Here is a 21,239-nt window from a genome sequence, read left to right as displayed (position 1 = left end):
CATGTCTCGCACACACCTGTGCTGCCCACTGGTTACATGACGGTCCCACAAACTCCACCTTACCTTCCTGAAGTTACCTGCCACACACTTGTCACTGGCACCCGTGTGACCCAGCTGACTCACTCCTCTATGATAGTGTCTGGGCCATCTGCTTCATCCATGGTTGGCCTTGCAGACACCGAGGGTGGGACTCAAACCCAGCAAGAGGCATTTCACTGGCCCGATGTTTACTCACCCTCCTTCAACCCCAGATTGCTTTGGGAACCTCCTCTTCCATCTGAGCAACAGTACTAGAGGATTGCCAGGCCTCTTCAGTTGGGCTCTACCTGGCCTGTGGTCTGGTGGGGCCATGTTCCTGAGCTGTGTGGGTGTCAGCCAGGGGCTGCTATCCTTGCAGACATATGGGGCCTTTTGAGGCCTGACCTATCCCCAAGCCACCCCTCCTTGTCTCCCTGCCCAGCTTGGCTCAGCTCTCTCCTTTCACATATGCGCATTCTGGTCCCCTGCCACACATGAGTCACTTCTGACCCTGGAAATGGGGGAGTCACTGACCCTGGTGAGAAGGGCTCCCTCCAGCGTGGGAATAAGCTTTCATGGGGATGAAGGGACTCTTGTTGCCAGATGGTGGGGAGTCTTCAAAGAGGCAGAGGACTGTGTCCATGATGGAGGAGATCAAACTGATGAGGCCTGTACCATGCAGACTGGGACCCTGTTTCTTTTGGGGTTAGGAGCCTCTCATGTGGGTGAGGAAAGTCCTAAGGGAAGATCACGGAGCCCTGGGTGGGAGTCAGGGTATCTCACTGCAACATGTCAGTGGCAAGACTGCATTTAGCTCTGATGTGGACTGACTCACCCTCCCTTCATCTCCTTTCTTCCTCCCTTCTTTAAAAAAAAATATTTAAATACTTTATTATATTTCACATGACTGGAGAAAAAATACCTTGTTGGCTTTGGGACTGAGCAACTGGGTGTATATTTTCCATTTTCCTGAAGGTTAGGACAGGCTCGTGTGGGAGCGTAGAGAGAAAATTCTGTTTTACGCTTTAGAGATGTCTGCTGTGTGGAGCAAGCTGGTGGAGTTTGGAGCTCAGGGAAGATGAAGTCAGGGCAGGAGATACACATTTTGTAACTGTGCGTTTATAGAGATATTTGAAGTTGTGGATGAGATCATGTGGAAGGATGCTGAGATCAGAAAGGAGAGGAGGACCAAATCTGAGCCCTGGGCTCATTTTTCCCTCAGCAAAGGGGATGGAGCAGGGGGGGCTAGTGATGTGGGTGGGCATGGGGAGGGGGTGGTTGAAGGTGGCATCAGAGAAGCCATGGGGGAAGAGGGCAGAGAGAGGAGGACAGGAGGCTGCTGAAGGAGTTCAGACCTTGATCAAGCTGTTTCAGAGCTGCAGTGGGGGAGACATAGATCTGAGCTCCTAGAGATGAAGAAAGGGAAGGAAAAGGAGGCAGCCAGCTCCTCCAGGTATATGGGCTGGAGGTACAGCAGCAGTAGGAGCTGGGTCAGGGCGAGTCCTTATAGGATGCTGAGGCCCGTTTGAGGCTCCCTGCCCACATCTCTGAAGAGCATGTACACTCCATGTGGGCATTCCCTGGTTGTCTTTCCCACTGGACCCCGGTCCACATGGGGGCAGGGTCTGTGACTACAGTGGTCACAGCTGTGTCCACTAGGAGCCCAGCATCCAGCTCCTAATGTGCTGGTGAATGTTGGTTAAGGGCCAATACTTGTAAAGCACTCAGGATGCTAACAGGTGAGTAATAAATACTCAGTAAAAGTGCATAACTGTTGGCTGCAGACCAGGAAGTAGCTGAAGACAGAGTGGTTCTGGAGGTCTTGCTCCAGATCCTGATGGATGGAGCAGCACCATGCAGGCCAGCTTTATGTGCCGGCACTGCAGCCAGCCCCTGAAACTGGACTGTGTTACCACCCAGGAATCCACTGCTCCATTACTGCCCCCAGCCCAGGTCAAACCAGGAGGGCAGTAGGAAGGGACTAACTCAGGAGAGGGGCCATTTATCAACCCCCATCAGAATGTGTCTCACACATTCATCCCCCCGCCTGGTTGATGTCTGTGGAAAGTGCCAACAGCTTCACTCTGATTGGGACAGGTCTGACACAGCCCCAGGGAGAACATTAGCTAAAAAGTAAAATCACTGGAGGCTTTCTGACTTCCTGTCGGGGCAAACAGGTATGGATCACCACTGGGTGAGGGAGGCACAGACTCTGTTTTGGGCCAGCTGGACACTCAGCTCAACCTCCCTGAAGACAAGTGATAGAGCTGCAAATGCTGTTTGGAGATCTCACAGCAAATGAATGAAGATGATGGTTAACAGCTACACATGGAGCTAAAGGAACTGGCCTTGGGGGAGGAGAGGCTGATTAGGAGCTGAAAGAAAAGAAATTCAAGATAGTGGCAGGATATCTTGAGTGTGTCCAGGCTGAGGCTGAGACTAGACCAGGAGAAGCTCAGTATCGCAACACACTGAACTTAAACAGTGACAGCTGGAAGGCGATGATGAGCTGAAGGGTGTAGAAAACCAGATGCCTTATATTCCTGGAGAATGAAACAAGCTGAATGCTGCTGGGAGCTGGATGGTGTTGCTACCAGTGCCCTGGCCAATAGGATGGGTTTGAAGTTTTAGAGGTTTTGATGTGTTCCCTGTGGAGTCTGAAGTCTCAGACAAATGTAAGGAGCTGCTAATACACTGGTCTGGGGTCTGTGTTTTATCTGGAACAGCAGGTTTCCTGGGCTGTGTGCAGCAGTTTGCAGAAGAGGCTGAGAAAGAGGACTTCCTTACAGGCTGGATGTGAGAGGGCAAGATGGAAGACAGAGGAGACAGTGGTGGCTCCAATTCTGTCAAACCCAGTTCAGCTCTGAGGAACAGTGGATGGAAACTCTGATACTGTTGAATGTTAAGTAGGACCTTGCTTGGGTAGCCTCAGAGTTTCATAATAAATGAACTCCTTTTTTTCCTTATGAAGATACTTGCCTTAAAGACGTAAGTTTTTTGTTTTGTTTGCAAAAAAAGTTCTAAATTAAATTCAGGTCATGTCAAACAGCACATGTTTACAGTACCAAAAAAAAAAAAAAAAACCCACAAACCACCCAGGAAAAGCCACTGTATTTTAAAATATCCATTGATAGTTTCCAGAACTAGAACAGGCCATGTATAGTGACCAGCCCATGTCATAATTTTGACTCGTAACCCCATGCCTTCCTTTTCAAACTCTTAACCTTCAAAGTGTCCATCTTAAGTGTGCTTGTATTTTTTTTTTTTAAGCCTCAGTTGAATTGAGATTGGTGTGTTTTCACTGGATTTTATCTCTCTCAACTTCCTGTACTCAAAATACGAAATAGAAATTTTTATCTCCACTGAGATGATGAAATGTGTAAGCTACACAGTTGGATAATGTGAGAAAATGACAACATATAAGCTGTGTCTGGTCACCATATGATGTGGTTGAAAGTTTGTACTGTAACACATCTCTCTTGGTACTAGGTTCTAATACCAAATGGCCACTCGCTCTGTTAGAGACATGAAATGGTGTTGGATACTGTTTCCCACCATGAGTCACATGGCCATTTTGAGTCTTTTCCCCCTCCTCCTTCTGCTGCTGGGCCTCATCTCTCCCTACAGCGCTGCTCTGAACCTCCTTGCCTATTCCAGTTGTCTCCCTTCCCACTCTGCTCAGGGCTGGGTATGACCGTCCCCCACCCTTCATCAAGAGGAAGAGTGGGCTCAGTTCCTCCTCCTCCAGCGGGAACTCATTGGCTTGCAGCAGCCCTGGCAACCTCCTTGCCAGGGTCATAAGGAGCATGGCTTGAAAGCTTGTTCATGGTGTCCCCACCCTAAAGATGCTCCCTAGACCTAGAGCCCTTTCCTTTTCTTCTAGTCCTTTTAAAAATTTTATATCAAGACATACATGTACAGTGAAGCTAGAAAACATGTTCAATTTGAAGGAAGGAACACGTGGCAGCCGATCTGTTTCCTAGTGAAAGATTGCTGCTGTGAGCCATGAGTTTCGTCAGGATTCATGACCTCTGGAGGAGAGGATTTTGTCCTGGGGTCAGAGACAAGGCTTGACTACTTGGAGCTTTTTGTGTAGCAAAGTTTTATTAAAATATAGAGATAGGGAAAGCTTCTGACATAGACATCAGAAAGGGACAGAAAGAGTGCCTGCTTGCTAGTTTTTAGCAAGGCATTTTATGTCTGTTCAGTTCAGTTCAGTTCAGTTGCTCTGTCGTGTCTGACTCTTTGCAACCCCATGAATCTGCAGCACGCCAGGCCTCCCTGTCCATCACCAACTCCCGGAGTTTACTCAAACTCATTCCCGTTGAGTCAGTGATGCCATCCAGCCATCTCATCCTCTGTCATCCCTTTCTCCTCCTGCCCCCAATCCCTCCCAGCATCAAGATCTTTTCCAATGAGTCAGTTCCTCGAGTCAGGTGGCCAAAGTATTGGAGTTTCAGCTTCAGCATCAGTCCTTCCAATGAACACCCAGGACTCATCTCCTTTCGGATGGACTGGTTGGATCTCCTTGCAGTCCAAGGGGCTCTCAAGAGTCTTCTCCAACACCATAGTTCAAAAGCATCAATTTTTCGGTGCTCAGCTTTACTCACAGTTCAACTCTCACATCCATACATGACCACTGGAAAAAAGCCATTAATCAGGTAATGAGAGACACCTCAAGGCTGAGGGAGTTTCATCAGGCCTCTCACAATATGCATTTTTGAGATGGGATGGCACAAGGTATGTCATCCCCTGGCCATAAAGCAATTGACAGAATACTGGTTTGTTGAGCCATTATCAGCCTAAGGTTTGAGGAAAGAAAAAGTTAGTCTCAGGTGGAACCATTTTGAAGAAAGGCAGATTCCAAAGTAAATACATAGTTTCATCAGCATAGCTTAGGAAAAGCATTTCTGTAAGAAAAACACATTGGTTAGCTCAAGGCAGAACCGGGCAGAAGCCTCTTTTAATTTTGTGTAGAGAAGGAAAAAAAAAAATTTGCCACTTGCAGTTTATTTCCTCCTGCTGCTTGGGGACCCCTGGCCTTCCTGCCTGTTACCCTCTCATTCCCCCCTTTTCTTTTTCTTTTTTTTTCTTTTTTCTTTTTTTTTCATTTATTTTTTTTTTATTAGTTGGAGGCTAATCACTTTATAATATTGTAGTGGGTTTTGTCATACATTGACATGAATCAGCCATGGATTTACATGTGTTCCCCATCCCCCCCTTTTCTTTTAGGAGAATTATGTTGCTTAGGGAAAGGGGCGACATTCTCATTCTATAACTGCTTCTGAGCTGACAAGGGGCGTTGTCCCTAAATTTGTGAGGCAGCATATTGTCCTAACTCTCCTATTAAGGATCTCTGATCCAGAGGCCCCAAGTAGTAGTTGGAGGAAGCTGTGGCACTCATAGGAGTTTGGACAAACATTTATAACTTAAAAGCCTTCATGTGGTGGCTAGATACAAATCCAGTTACACAGTTACAGATGCAGGGAGCAAACAGCAAAAACAGAACAATCAGAATTACTACAATTAAGATAGTTTTCCACCATGGGCAACTAGTTAACATCTCCCAAAGTGAAGCAACTGAGGCTTCAGAGTACCCATAGCCTGAATCATCTTGTTCATGTATTTAGTAAAGTGAGTGACAGCGCTTATTGTAAATAATGACACAAGTTCCTCCTTGTGTGACTATTAGAATATCTAAGGCCAATCTGTTGTTCAGCATTAAGGGCTGAAATAGCTTTTCGAGAATCTTGTAAGGCTTGTTGAGTAAAGTTAGAGCATCAGCTCATAGCATAATGTCTGTAGTTCCCATAGCAGGAATGAATATTGCAGCCAAATAACCATACCAATGAAATACAGACCTTGTCCAACGAGTTCTAAGGTGTGGCAAATTAGCAGGCTTCTCTGGAAGCTCTGAAAATATGAAAGTGAAAGTGAAGTCACTCAGTCCTGTCCGACTCTTTCCGACCCTATGGACTGGGGCCCACCAGGCTCCTCCATCCATGGAGGTTTCTAGGCAAGAGTACTGGAGTGAGTTGCCATTTCCTTCTCCAGGGGATCTTCCCAACCCGGGGATCAAACCCAGGTCTCCCGCATTGTAGGCAGACGCTTTACCGTCTGAGCCACCAGGGAATCCCCTGAAAATAGGAAGCCATGAGTAAAAGCTAGACCTACGGTTCTTATCCCTATCCAGCCCGGGGGAAGCCACGCCCACAGGTAGGAGCCACATATCCATTAGGTCCCACTTGGAGCAAGTCAGTGTGGCTGAGGGGTCGATCAGTGCCTGGCCAGGCAGAAGGAGGACCTGTAGTGGGGTTGGAAAACACAGGAATGACTACATGCATATTTCCTGAGGCAAAAACCCTGATTGTTTCCAGTCATTATAGTTGTTGGCTAACTTTTGGGGATGGCTCTATTTGTTCCCAGCATATGGGAGCACTAGACATTAGGTGTCCCTTTTCAGGAGTTAGCCATATGACCTCATCCCATATTTTATAAATAGCAGGTAAAAATCAATCAGATCTAGACTGATTTGTCGTCTTATGTGCAGCAAAATCGTAATTAAACTAAGTTGAAACAATCCAAATTAAAAGTCACATTATGTCCGTAGTTAAGGTGCAAAGTATAAACACCAGTCCATTTTAGGATTGTTAGATGTCATCATATTAAGAAGAGGCGTCGCACATGATTGTTGTTGTTGAAGGTAGTCGCAGACTAGGAGAAAGTCATTTCTTTGAAGTGGAGATGCCCACCACAGGAAGTCTTCCGCTGATGAGGAGGGGCGCACTCTGCAGATCCAGCAATTAGACTGCTTGTAGAATGTGGTTTAGGAATGAACCCAGGACAGGAAGGCATTATCTGGAGAGTTAAACAGCAGGATTTTGGAGTCAGAAGAAGCAGACCCATATATAGGTTATCAAGCCCATTTGAAAAGTGAAAAGGTAAAAGCATAGAGAATAAAGATAGAATGACTGGCTTAGCCTGAGGGGTCAGGATGCCACTTTTTAACTCAAGTGTGGTGCACCCACGAATCAGTTCCTGGCACCTTGACAGTTGTGGGAGAAGAAAGAATAACCTGGTAAGGGCCTTCCCAGAGGGCCTCAAGAGATGGCCCCCCAGGTCCCAAAGTCTTTATCAGGACCTTGGTTCCTGGCTTAAACCATGGCTTGTTTGACTCAAAGCCTGGGTTATACATCACCTCCCAGAATTCTTGTGATGCCTGTTGAAAAGCTGAAATCTGCCACCAACTTTAAACTTAGTTATTGGTTCTTCTAACAACAATGACTGACAGACAAACTCTGACCCTGTGGGCAAGCTCAAAGCAGGAGCTTTCAGGAGAGCAGTTTGTAGAGCCTTAAAAGCCTTTTGAGTATCTGGAGACCAAACCAGTTTGCCAGTTTGGTCTTGTTGAGTTTCAGTTATAAGTTTATATAAAGGCCACGCAAGTTTCCCATAACCTGGAATCCAAATGCAGCAGTAGCCTGTGATGCCCCCAAATCCTCTCAGATGTCTTAAAGCCATAGGTAGGGGATGATTTAGTATAGGCTCAATTCTCTCAGGGCCTATGGCCCTCATTCCTTTGGATATGATTAGGCCCAGGTATTTAACAGATTGTTGACAAAGCTGAGCCTTTTCCCTTGATACCTTATAGCCACAGCCAGCCAAAAGGTTTAGGAAGCCTTCTGAGGCTTGTGAGCAAGCTTCCTCTGTCTCAGAACAGAGCAGAATATCATCTACATATTGTAACACCAGTAGCCCCACTGCCTTGGGGCTATTAAAGTTTTGTAGGTTCTGTGACAAACTCTGTTGAATAAGTGAGGGCTGTCATGAAACCCCTGGGGCAAAACTGTCCAGGTTAACTGAGAAGCTGGCTGGGTAGGGTCTTCAAAGGCAAATAAAAATATTTTCCTCTGCTAATGGTATAGAGTTGGAAGCATCTTTTGAATCAATTACTGAAAAATATTTGGCTCTTCAGGAATTTCAAACAATAGAGTACAAGGATTAGGCACCATGGGGTGTAAAGGATCCATAGCCTCATTTATTAGTCATAAATCTTGAACTAGTCACCATTTATCATTTGACTTTTTCACACCCAAAGTAGGAGTGTTGCGTGGACTGTTACAGGGAATTAATAGCCCCTGCTCCTTTAAATTTTCAATGATATGTTTTAACCCTTCCTTAACCTCAGGTTTTAGAGGATACTGCTTTTGATGTGGAAAAAAGTGCAGGTCTTTTAGCTTGACAGTGACAGGAACAGCATTTTGTGCTCGACCCACAGTTTTTCCATCAGCCACACTCCAGGATTTATATTTTGTTCAATTAATGGGGGAGAAAAAGAGGGCTCCATATTCATGAAAACAGAGGCATGGAGCTTGCTCAGTATGCTGCTGCTGCTGCTGCTAAGTCGCTTCAGTCGTGTCCGACTCTGTGCGACCCCATAGGTGGAAGCCCACCAGGCTCTCCTGGGATTCTCCAGGCAAGAACACTGGAGTGGGTTGCCATTTCTTTCTCCAATGCATGAAAGTGAAAAGTAAAAGTGAAGTTGCTCAGTTGTGTCCGACTCTTAGCGACCCCATGGACTGCAGCCTCAGGCTCCTCCATCCATGGGGTTTTCTAGGCAGGAGTACTGGAGTGGGGTGCCATTGCCTTCTCCAGGCACAATCAGAAACTCATGTGAAAACAGCACAGAATCCTAGTTGCAGCTTAGAGGACAACTGAAATAATAACGTTTGGCTTGTCCAGACATTGCAGTTGCCCTGGTGTCCAAAAGAAAATCGACTGATTAGACCCCTACAGTTATTAATACCTGGGGTTTCTCAGGTATAATTAGGATGGGAGCTTTTGTGGGGACCCCTGGGCACCTTTAGTCCTGATTGTCTTGAGAGTCCAACCCCTGGGTCTCTCCTCCAGTGTGGTCCTTTGCAGATTGGACATTAGACCTGAGGGCAACTTAGAAGCCTGAGGGCAATCCTACTTGAGGTGCCCCTCTTCACAGTAATCGCAAATCTGTCCCTTTCCACCTGGGTCCCTCTGGGCACTTTTCTCAGGCTGTCTCAGAATGGTTCTGACCACCATTATTAGGGCTTCAGTCTGTTCCTTGGTCTTTCTCTGCCTTTCCTTCCTCTCCTCATATTCCCTGCCATAATAAACTGTCTAAGCCAGTTGTAACAGATTATCTAAAGACTGATTTGGTCCATACGCCTGTTTTAGTAGCTTATAGTGGATATTAGGAGCTGACTGAGTGAGAAATCTATCCTTTAAGATCATTCTTCACTCTTCACTTTTGGGATCAATCTCAGTGAATCTGTGAAGGGCATCTCACACTAGGAATTTACTGGGTGCTTGCTTCTTTTCCTGTTCTGTGTTTGCCAGTTTGGCATAGTTTAAAGTCTTAGCCTATACTCACCTGAGTCCTTCAAGAATACATCTGACAAAATGACTCTGATTCCATCTTCCTTTAGCCGTGTTATAGTCCCAGTCTGGTTCTTTAGTTGAGACCACTGGATTCCCAGGAGGGAGGGCAGCTATCTTGTCCTCCCTCTTTCCTGCTGATTCATTACCAAGTCATTCATCTTTATAGGCAATAGCTTTCTCCAAAACTGGAGTTTTTGAGTCGGGAGTTAGCATATGCCCCAGGATATGACTGTGTGGATCACAGTAAACTGGGAAATTCTGAAAGAGATGGGAATACCAGATTTCCTGACCTGCCTTTGAGAAATCTGTATGCAGGTCAGGAAGCAACAGTTAGAACTGGACATGGAACAACAGACTGGTTCCAAATAAGAAAAGGAGTATGTCAAAGCTGTAAATTGTCACCTTGCTTATTTAACTTATATGCAGAGTTCAGTTCAGTTCAGTTCAGTTGCTCAGTCGTGTCTGACTCTTTGCAACCCCATGAACCGCAGCACGCCAGGCCTCCCTGTCCATCACCAATTCCCAGAGTCCACCCAAACTCATGTCCGTTGTGTCGGTGATACCATCCAGCCATATCACCCTCTGTTGTCCCCTTCTCCTCCTGCCTTCAATCTTTCCCAGCATCAGGATCTTTTCCAATGAGTCAGCTCTTCGCATCAGGTGGCCAAAGTATCGGAGTTTTAGCTTCAACATCAGTCCCTCCAATGAACACCCAGGACTGATCTCCTTTAGGATGGACTGGTTGGATCTCCTTGCAGTTCAAGGGACTCTCAAGAGTCTTCTCCAACACCACAGTTCAAAAGCATCACTTCTTTGGTGCTCAGCTTTCTCTATAGTCCAAATCTCACCTCCATACATGACCACTGGAAAAACCATAGCCTTGACTAGACTGACCTTTTCGGCAGAGTAATGTCTCTGCTTTTTAATAATGCTGTCTAGGTTGGTCATAACTTTCCTTCCAAGGAGTAAGCGTCTTTTAATTTCATGGCTGCCGTCACCATCTGCAGTGATTTTGGAGCCCAGAAAAATAAATTCTGACACTATTTCCACTGTTTCCCCATCTATTTGCCATGAAGTGATGGGACCAGATGCCATGATCTTAGTTTTCTGAATGTTGAGCTTTAAGCTAACTTTTCCAGTCTCCTCTTTCACTTTCATCAAGAGGCTCTTTAGTTCTTCACTTCCTGCCATAAGGGTGGTGTCATCTGCATATCTGAGGTTATTTGTATTTCTCCTGGCAATCTTGATTCCAGCTTGTGCTTCCTCCAGCCCAGCATTTCTCATGATGTACTCTGCATATAAATTAAATAAGCGGGGTGACAATATACAGCCTTGACATACTCCTTTTCCTATTTGGAACCAGTCTGTTGTTCCATGTCCAGTTCTAACTGTTGCTTCCTGACATCATGAGAAACACTGGGCTGGATGAAGCACAAGCTGGAATCCAGATTGCCAGGAGAAATATCAATTACCTCAGAATGCAGATGACACCAGCCTTATGGCAGAAAGTGAAGAAGAACTAAAGAGCCTCTTGATGAAAGTGAAAGAGGAGAGTGAAAAAGTTAGCTTAAAGCTCAACATTCAGAAAAGTAAGATCATGGCATCTGGTCCCATCACTTCATGGCAAATAGATGGGGAAACAGTGGCTGATTTTATTTTTCTGAGCTCCAAAATCACTGCAGATGGTGACTGCAGCCATGAAATTAAAAGACACTTACTCCTTGGAAGGAAAGTTATGATCAACCTAGATAGCATATTAAAAAGCAGAGACATTACTTTGCCAACAGAGGTCCGTCTAGTTAAGGCTGTGATTTTTTCAGTAGTCATGTATGGATGCTGAGTGCCAAAGAATTGATGCTTTTGAATTGTGGTGTTGGAGAAGGCTCTTGAGAGTCCCTTGGACTGCAAGGAGATCCCACCAGTCCATCCTAAAGGAGATCAGTCCTGGGTGTTCATTGGAAGGACTGATGTTGAAGCTGAAACTCCAGTACTTTGGCCACCTGACTCGAAGAACTGACTCATTGGAAAAGACCCTGATGCTGGGAAAGATTGAGGGCAGGAGGAGAAGGGGACAACAGAGGATGATATGGTTGGATGGCATCCCTGACACAATGGACATGAGTTTCGGTGGACTCTGGGAGTTGGTGATGGACCGGGAGGCCTGGTGTGCTGTGGTCCATGGGGTTGCAAAGAGTCAGACATGACTGAGCGACTGAACTGAACTGATAAATCACATCCTCCCACGTAAGATCATAAAGCAGAGTAACACCCTTAAAGGCTCTAATATATTTTTCTGGGTCTTCCAAATAGTCTCCCAGATCTTCCTTCATTCTTTGTATTTCTTGATTAAGAAAAGGGCTTATTAACTCTCATAGAGTGGTTATTTTTCCCTGTGGGTGCTTCATGGAGAGGCAATAGCTAGTATGGCTGTTCCTCAGCCTTTCTGACTGCCCTTTGCATATGATCCCAGAGGATGAACATAAAACCAAGGTGTCCCTTCTGAGTGTCACTACACCATTATGTGTGATAGCAGAAGAGGTGGTGAAGGGCTGGCCAGTGAGGATAAAGTGATTTTTGTCCTCGAGCTATTAAGCCAGTCCTTTCAAAGCCACCAGCGAGCCTCCTCTGGCCTGCTAAGAGCTAGCTTTACCAAGGAAGAAGCCCATTGCACTTCCAATCTGACCAGATCCTGGGATTCCTGATCTATGTCCTCAAAAACCTCATGGTCATGTGGTGCTACTATCCATATAGATTGGAGGCACAGTTGTGATAAAGACTCACTTTCAGGTTCCTACCCTCTGAGGCAGGCAGCTAAGAGAGCAGCTTCTAGCCTGAGAGACATTCTGGGAGATAGAGCTCTACCTAGCTACCGAACGTGCTCTTGTCTGTAGTGCGCAATACAACCACCAACATCGTGGATTGCAAGTCCCTTGAAAGTCTGTGATCCAACAGGTTTGGCTAGTAGTTCTAATTCCTCAGGCAGTTACAAAGTGGTCAAAGAGACCAGGAAAAGGTAACTGAGAAAGGAATGTTCGGTCCACATGCTTCACCCATTTCTGGCCACTTCTCTCGCAGGGATGTTGGGTGCTTCTTGGCATTGGCAGGTCAATATAAACCCCCGACAGGGCTCCACTTTTTGGGGCTGGCTTCAGTCATTACGAGGCACCATGAAACCGCAGAGCAGGGCTCAATGCTTGCTTCGTGGCTAAATTCACGCCTCTTTCATGCTGCTTTCACACACACAGGCACACCATAGAGTTAGTAAAGTACAGCAGAAAATATGTTTACTAGAAGAGCAAAGAACTAGAGCTCCAAGTGTCTTTACCTTGTCTTGAAGATCCTAGACAAGCCCTCAAGGTGAAAGTTTGCTGCTGTGAGCCATGTGTTACGCGACTGTGTGTTATGTGTCTGGGATTTGTAATCTCCAGAGGAGAGGATTTTGATCTGGGGTCAGAGACAAGACTTGACTACTTTTTGTATAGGAAAGTTTCATTAAAGTATAATAGAGATAGGGAAAGCTTCTGACATAGACATCAGAAGGGGACAGGAAGAGTGCCCCCTTGCTGGTTTTTAGCAAAGTGTTTTATGTCTGTTAGAAAGCTATTAATCAGATAAGAGAGACACCTCCAAGCTGAGGGAGTTTTACTAGGCCCCTCTCCCAGAATATGCATTTTTGAGATGGGATGGCACGAGGTGTGTCATCCCCTGGCCATCGAACAATTGACAGGAATACTGGTTTGTTGAGCCATTACCAATCCAAGTTCTGAGAAAAGAAAAAGTTAGTCTCAGGGGGAACCATTTTGAAGAAAGGCAGATTCCAAGGTAAATACATAGTTTCATCAACATAGGTTAAGAAAAACATTTCCGTAAGAAAAACGTGTTGGTTAGCTCAAGGCAGAACCAGGTGCCATCAACACAGAATTAAAAGAAGCCTCTCTTAATTTTGTGTAGAGAAAGAAAAAAAAAAGTTTGCCACTTGCAGTTTATTTCCTCCTGCCGCTTGGGGACCTCTAGCCTTCCTGCCTCTTACCCTCTCACTAGCTGGAGAGATGAAACATAACCTGCACCACCCTCCATGTGCCCTGCTCTGAACACACTGCCCCCTCTCATGCTAAATCGTGTGTTGATCCCTCCTTTACTTCTCTATGTAGTTTTACCACCTATTTATGTATCCTTAAACAATTTACTGTTAAGTATTGAATGCTTTGGGGTTTTATATTAATTGACTCATCTAAATGTTTTCTTCTGTGTTTACTTCCTCTGCTCAACCTTCTTTGCCAAATGTTAGTTGATCTTATGTGCATAGGTTTGTTTCTGGGCTCTTGAGTCTATTCCATTGGTCTGTGTTTCTGTTTCTATGCCAGTACCATAGTCTTTTGGTGGCTGTAGCTTGCTAGTATAGTTTGAAATCAGGAAGTGAGCTGCTTCCAATGTTTTTCCTCTTTCTCAAGATTGCATTGGCTCTTCATGATCTTTTGTGGCTCTATATGAATTTTAGGGTTACTTTTTCTGTTTTTGTGAGAAATGCTATTGGAAATTTGATAGGATTTGAGACTAAATTTATAGTTAGGTTTGGGTGATATGGACATTTTAACAATGTTAATTCTTCTGACCCATGAACACAAAATATCTGTTTATTTGTGTCTTCAATTTGTTTCATCAATGGCTTATAGTATTTCATTTCATTAGTTAGATTTTATTCTTTATTCAGACTTAAATTGAAGAAAGTGGAGAATACCACTTGACCATTCAGGTATGACCTAAATCAAGTCCCTTATGATTATACAGTGGAAGTGAGAAATAGATTTAAGGGACTAGATCTGATAGATAGAGTACCTGATGAACTATGGACAGACGTTCATGACATTGTACAGGAGACAGGAATCAAGACCATCCCTAAGAAAAAGAAATGCAAAAAAGCACAATGACTGTCTGAGGAGGCCTTACAAAGAGCTGTGAAAAGAAGGGAAGTGAAAAGCAAAGGAGAAAAGGAAAGATATACCCATTTGAATGCAGAGTTCCAAAGAATAGCACGGAGTGATAAGGAAGCCTTCCTCAGAGATCAATGCAAAGAAATAGAGGAAAACATTAGAATGGGAAACACTAGAGATCTCTTCAAGAAAATTAGAGATAACCAAGGGAGCATTTTATGCAAAGATGGGTTCAATAAAGGACAGAAATTGTAGGGACCTAACAGAAGCAGAAGATATTAAAAGGTGGCAAGAATACACAGACGGATTATGCAAAAAAGATCTTCACGACCCAGATAATCACTATGATGTGATCACTCACCTTGAGTCAGACATCCTGGAATGTGAAGTCAAGTGGGCCTTAGGAAGCATCACTACAAACAAAGGTAGTGGAGGTGATGGAATTCCAGTTGAGCTATTTCAAATCCTGAAAGATGATGCTGTGAAAGTGCTGCACTCAGTATGCCAGCAAATTTGGAAAACTCAGCAGTGGCCACAGGACTGGAAAAGGTCAGTTTTCATTCCAATCCCAAAGAAAGGCAATGCCAAAGAATGCTCAAACTACCACATAATTGCACTCATCTCACACGCTAGTAAAATAATGCTCAAAATTCTCCAAGCCAGGCTTCAGCAATACATGAACCGTGAACTTCCAGATGTTCAAGCTGGTTTTAGAAAAGGCAGAGGAACCAGAGATCAAATTGCCAACATCTGCTGGATCATAGAAAAAGCAAGAGAGTTCCAGAAAAACATCTATTTGCGAATTATTCTGAAACTGATGGGAATACCAGACCAACTGACCTGCCTCTTGAGAAACCTGTATGTAGGTCAGGAAGCAACAGTTAGAACTAGACGTGGAACAACAGGCTGGTTCCAAATAGGAAAAGGAGTATGTCAAGGCTGTATATTGTCACCCTGCTTATTTAACTTATATGCAGAATACACCATGAGAAACGCTGGGCTGGAAGAAACACAAGCTGGAATCAAGATTGCCGGAAGAAATACAAATAACCTCAGATATGCAGATGACACCACCCTTATGGCAGAAAGTGAAGAAGAACTAAAGAGCCTCTTGATGAAAGTGAAAGAGGAGAGTGCAGAAGTTAGCTTAAAGCTCAACATTCAGAAAACTAAGATCATGGCATCTGGTCCCATCACTTCATGGCAAATAGATGGGGAAACAGTGGCTGATTTTATTTTTCTGAGCTCCAAAATCACTGCAGATGGTGATTGCACCCATGAAATTAAAAGACACTTATTCCTTGGAAGGAAAGTTGTGACCAACCTAGACAGCATATTAAAAAGCAGAGACATTACTTTGCTGAAAAGGTCCGTCTTGTCAAGGCTATGGTTTTTCCAGTGGTCATATATGGATGTGAGAGTTAGACTGTGGAGAAAGCTGAACGCCAAAGAATTGATGCTTTTGAACTGTGGTGTTGGAGAAGACTCTTGAGAGTCCCTTGAACTACAAGGAGATCCCACCAGTCCATCCTAAAGGAGATCAGTCCTGGGTGTTCATTGGAGGGGCTGATGTTGAAGTTGAAACTCCAATACTTTGGCCATCTGACTTGAGGAACTGACTTATTGCAAAAGACCCTGATGCTGGGAAAGACTGAGGACAGGAGGATAAGTGGATGACAGAGGATGAGATGGTTGGATGGTATCACCAACTCAATGGACATGGGTTTGGGTGGACCCTGGGAACTGGTGATGGACAGGGAGGCCTGGTGTGCTGTGGTTCATGGGGTCGCAAAGAGTTGGACACGACTGAGCAACTGAACTGAACTGAACTGAATTGTGTTTTCAGTGCTATTATAAATGCGATTGTGTGCTTTGTTTTCAGATAGGTCATTGTTAGTATGTAGAAATGCAACTGATTTTATATGTTGGTTTTTTACTTTGCAACTTTACTGAATTGATTAGTTCTGACAGCTTTTTGGTGGAGTCTTAAGGATTTTCTATAGATAAGATCATATCATCTGCCAAGAGAGAGTTTTACTTCTTCCTTTCTAAATTGAATGTGTTTTTTTCTGATCTCATTGCTCTAGTTAGTATTTCCAGTACTGTGTTGGATAGGAGTGGTATGTCTGAGCGACTTGTTGTGTTCCTGGTCTTAGTGGAAAAGCTTTCATTTTTTTCACCATTGAGTTGATGTTAACTGTGGGCTTGTCACATATGACCTTTATTATGATAAAGTACCCTTTCTGTATACTTAATTTGTTGAGAGTTTTTAATCATGAAAGGATATTGAAGTTCATCAAATCCTCTTTCTGTATCTGTTGTGATGATCATATGATTTTTATCTTTTATTAATTGGGGAAATCATTTGCATTATGTTGAATCATCCTTGTATCCTAGGGATAAATACCACAATCTATGGCATATAATGCACTTAATGTACTGTTGAATTTGGCTTGTTAATATTTTATTGAAACTTTTGCATCTATGTCAGAGATATTGACCTGTAGTTTTCTTGTGTCTTTATAAGGGTAATGTTGGCCTATAGAGTGTTTTTGGAAGCGTTCCCCCACTTCAAGTTTTGAGAAGAATCTGAGAAGGATTAGTGTTAATTCTTTATAAATGTTTGGTAGAATTCACCAATGAATCTAGCTGATCCTTGGCTTTTCTGTGTTGAAAGATTTTTGATCACTTATTTAATCTTCTTAGCTATTTATATTTTCTCTTTCTTCATAATTCAGTTTTGGTAGGTTGTATGTTACTAGGAATTTGTCCATTTTGTTGGTTATTTTTCCTTCCAGCAATTTAGATACATATTCCATTCTCTCCTGGCCTGCTGATAGCCTTATGTGGGTTCCCTTGTATGTGATGATTCTAAATTCTTATCATTTGCTTAATAGAACTCTTCCTGGTTGTCACCTTAACACATTTGACTTTGGTGGTTAAGTTGAACTGTCCCCCTCACTTTTAATATCTCCACAACCCAAGTGATAACTTGCATCCATCCATATAGTATAGTTGATGCTGAGGCATAACAGGGTTTATTGTATTATAATATTTTAAAATTTCATATTTCCTTGATGCCTCAGCATCCTCACAAGCAGACTATAGATTGATAAGGCTGGTCTGCTCCATAAGTTTCCCTTCCTGCCCTTCCATGACTGTAACCTAGAAACATTCAAATGCATCAATGAAATCTGCTCAAACCTTTCACTTGTGTACTCTTCCCTGACCCCCAGTTATGGCACTTATCCACTGGTCCTCGGTCATGCTTGGTGGAACCTGTTCTCTTGGTGCTCCTCCCACATGGCCCCTTATGAGGCGTGCTGTTCTCACTCTGAGACCTATGAGTACAATATTAATAAATCCTTTGATTTCGTATGCCTCTTTGAGTATAATTTTTTCAGCCTTGTTGAAATGATCCTGAAAGACCCCACATTTACAACACACCCATCCCCTGTGGCAGTCTGTGGGAGCAGATCTGCTATGTCCCTGTTCTTCCCCATGTTTGGAGCGCTTTGTCTTTTTTGAGTCATGCTAAGCTCTCCCAGGACTTCCCTGGTGGCTCAGCAGTAAAGAATCCGCCTGCCTAATCAGGAGATGTGGGTTCAATCCCTGGGTCAGGAAGATACCCTGGAGAAGGAAATGGCAACCCACTCCAGTATTCCTGCTTGGGAGATCCCATGGACAGAGGAGCCTCATGGGCTACAATCTATGGAGTCACAGAGAGTCAGACACCACTTAGTGACTAAACAATTATAAGCTTTCCCTTCAACATCCTCCTCCCACTCTTCTTCACCATTTTGTTGGAATCTCAAGTCCTATAATGAATGCCTTTGCGTTGTCTTTGGTATTGTGAGGTTGTCAGTTTTAGTATTCCTTTATCCTCTGGTTTGGTCACTGGTGGGAGAGAACATGAATGAAGGTGTTCAGCCCATCATCTGTAAGATTTGCTTTTAGTGGTGTGTTGACATGCTGCCATGGGTGCCCTTACATGTACATGTTTCCATTTTGGGCTGCCTTCCTATTGGCCTGGTGTGGCCAGTACCCTGGAGATGAATCCAGGATGACTGACTCTGAGAGTTGTTGCCTGGCACTGTGGAGACAAGAAGCTCAGCCTGGGAAATAGTAAGTGAAACCCACCCCTCCCCCCATCACTGTGCCTTCCAGGACTAACAATTCCCGAGCGTCCTGAAGATTTGTACTGAATAGGAGTATGTACTGCCCCAGCACATACCCTTGTACTTCCAGTCTGCAGTGGCATATTATCTAGAGAAATGCTTCTTTAAAATCGACACTCTGGCAGTGGTTCCCAAACTTTTTCCAAGTAAGGACTTTGGCATACTTTTTAAAACAATTAAGTAGGATTCTTACTTTAGATTGTCTTCCTGTCGGATTAGCCAGAAAGTTCCTTGGGATTTTTCCATAACGTCTTATGAAAAAAAACTGAATGAACTTTTTGGCCCACCCAGTACAAAGAAACATGTATTTATGCAGCTCATTAGGAAAATTTAAATAATTTACTTCTTATAAAAACACTGTCTGCTTTTCTACTGGGCATTTAAAACATTGTTTTGTAAATCAATAGTGATAAATGATATGGAACCTAAGGTTTGTGTCTAGTCTTAATTGTTTCTCTGGGATAAAGTCTTGAAGGTGGAAATGGTAGTTTGAAGAGTTTTCAGATTTGTGATGATTTTGATGCAAACTGCTACCTTACCCACCAGATCATTTGTGCCTGTTGTCATTTCCATCAGCAATATGATAATACCTTTTTTTTCCTGGCACCCTCACTTATCCCTGGGTGGTGGTGGTGGTGTTTAATCACTAAGTCGTGTCTGATTCTTTGTGACCTCATGGATGGTAGCCTGCTAGGCTTCTCTGTCCATGGGATCTCTCAGACAGGAATACTGGAGTGGGTTGTCATTTCCTTCTCCAGGGGATCTTCCTGACCCAGGGATCGAACCCACATTTTCTTCGTCTCCCACATTGATAGGGGGAGGATTCTGTACGGAACACTGAGCCACCTGGAAAGTCCTCTTAAGCATTTACTCTTGAAGAACTTTCAAAATCAGTTCATCACATTCAGTTCAGTTCAGTTCAGTCTCTCAGTCCTGTCTGACTCTGTGTGACCCCATGAACTATACTATGACAGGCCTCCCTGTCCATCACCAACTCCCAGAGTCCGTCTAAACACATGTCTATTGAGTCGGTGAGGCCACCCTACTATCTTATCTTCTGTCGCCCCTTGCTCCTCCTGCCCTCAGTCTTTCCCAACATCAGGGTCTTTTCAAATGAGTCAGCTCTTTGCATCAGGTGGCCAAAGTATCGGAGTTTCAGCTTCAGCATCAGTCCTTCCAATGAACACCCAGGACTGATCTCCTTTAGGATGGATTGGTTGGATCTCCTTGCAGTCCAAGGAGTTCCAACACCACAGTTCAAAAGCATCAATTCTTCTGTGCTCAGCTTTCTTTATAGTCCAACTCTCACGTCCATACATTACCACTGCGAAAACTATAGCCTTGGCTAGATGGACCTTTGTTTACAAAGTGATGTCTCTGCTTTTTAATATGCTGTCTCAAAAGAGAGAAAAAAGTATAAGAATTTTGGTTTGAAATACGTTCCAGTTTTAAATTACTCTTGGAATAATTTTAATCCTTTTAATCCCTAGTAATTCCTTCTAGAATGCAGTTAATATTTGTCATTTATGAAAACTATTTGATATCACTAATCTTTTATGGTTTGGATCTTACTTCACTTCTTTTTCTGACCCTGTTTTACTGGTTAGAACTCCAGTACGATAAACAATAATGTGGTGATGGTTTGTTTGCTTTTCTCCTGGTTTGCATGGGAAGGCTGTGGAGGCAGGTCAAGTTTTGCCTTCACTGTCAATCTGGTTTTGGCTGTTGATTTCATGATGAACCCATGAGCTGCACTTTAATAAGGTAAATAAGATAAGAAGAAACCTACTCCAAATTCAAGAATGCTTTGTGCATTGTGTTTATCATCTACCTATATTTGACAAGAACTGCATAGATGTGTGAAGTTCTGGCATGCATATGATTTCAGGACAACTCATTTAATATAAAAAATTATGGGAAAACATTACATTTAATTTAAATACTTTTTTTCTGAGCTGTTAATTGTTGCAAAAATAGCGACTTTAAAAGAGGCAGGGGCATCCTTGGTCTTGCATGGCTCAGGAACCTGAGTCATGACTGTTGCTGTTATAGAACAGGACTCAAGGGTTAGTGCCTTGCTGGTTCTCCCTAGCTTCCTGTAGTGGCACCATTGTGGCCTTTCATCCATTCTGGATGTCAGGGCCAATGTTGAAGATGGGGAGAAAAGATCAAGTTACAGAAGGAGGGAAGTGGGGTTGGGGGCAGCAGATTAGGCTGCCACATGCCTGTCTTGACAGTAGGCTGGCCACTCCCACCTTTCCTTCTGAGGTTAATACCCACTGCTTCCCACTTTAACTAAAACACACAAGCCAAAGTTAGATGAATGGCATGCAATGTGTGTCAGCCAGGCTTGCCCTGCAGAGGTATAGGTCTTGGGTGGGGAGGGCGGTCAGTGACTCACTGGGCCTGGCCCTAAACTGACACAGCCTGCAGGAGGGAAGGAGCAGCAGCAGAACAGCAGCCAGAGAAGGACTGGGGCTGCCCAGGAGCCAGTGCGGATACTTGCCAGTCTGGATAGGCAGCCTGGGCAGCAACCAGGGTTCTAGTTGGAGCTCATGTCATTGATGTGTACCTGAGGGAAGGGGTGGGAAGCTGATGGCAGGGATCTTACAGGAAGGAAAGCAAGCAATATAGGAGTATCAGAGAGGTAAGACTAAGTGTCAGAGACCTAGCACCCCGTGGTCACCATCCTGCGCAG

At 44.1% G+C, this 21,239-nt stretch overlaps 1 protein-coding gene and 1 pseudogene across 2 annotated transcripts in view; both read left to right on the top strand.

Annotated features, from left to right (window-relative positions):
• WTIP (WT1 interacting protein) overlaps positions 1-21,239 on the top strand; it is a 56,555-nt gene that overhangs the window by 29,432 nt on the left and 5,884 nt on the right. The window lies entirely within an intron of this gene.
• LOC110139709 (beclin-1 pseudogene) lies at positions 1,317-4,169 on the top strand (annotated as a pseudogene).

The sequence above is a fragment of the Odocoileus virginianus genome, chromosome 20 (genome assembly GCF_023699985.2).
Source record: "Odocoileus virginianus isolate 20LAN1187 ecotype Illinois chromosome 20, Ovbor_1.2, whole genome shotgun sequence".
Taxonomy (NCBI): Eukaryota; Metazoa; Chordata; class Mammalia; order Artiodactyla; family Cervidae; genus Odocoileus; species Odocoileus virginianus.
The sequence above is the reverse complement of the archived record's forward strand: the minus strand, read 5'-3'. Positions and strand labels throughout refer to the sequence as shown.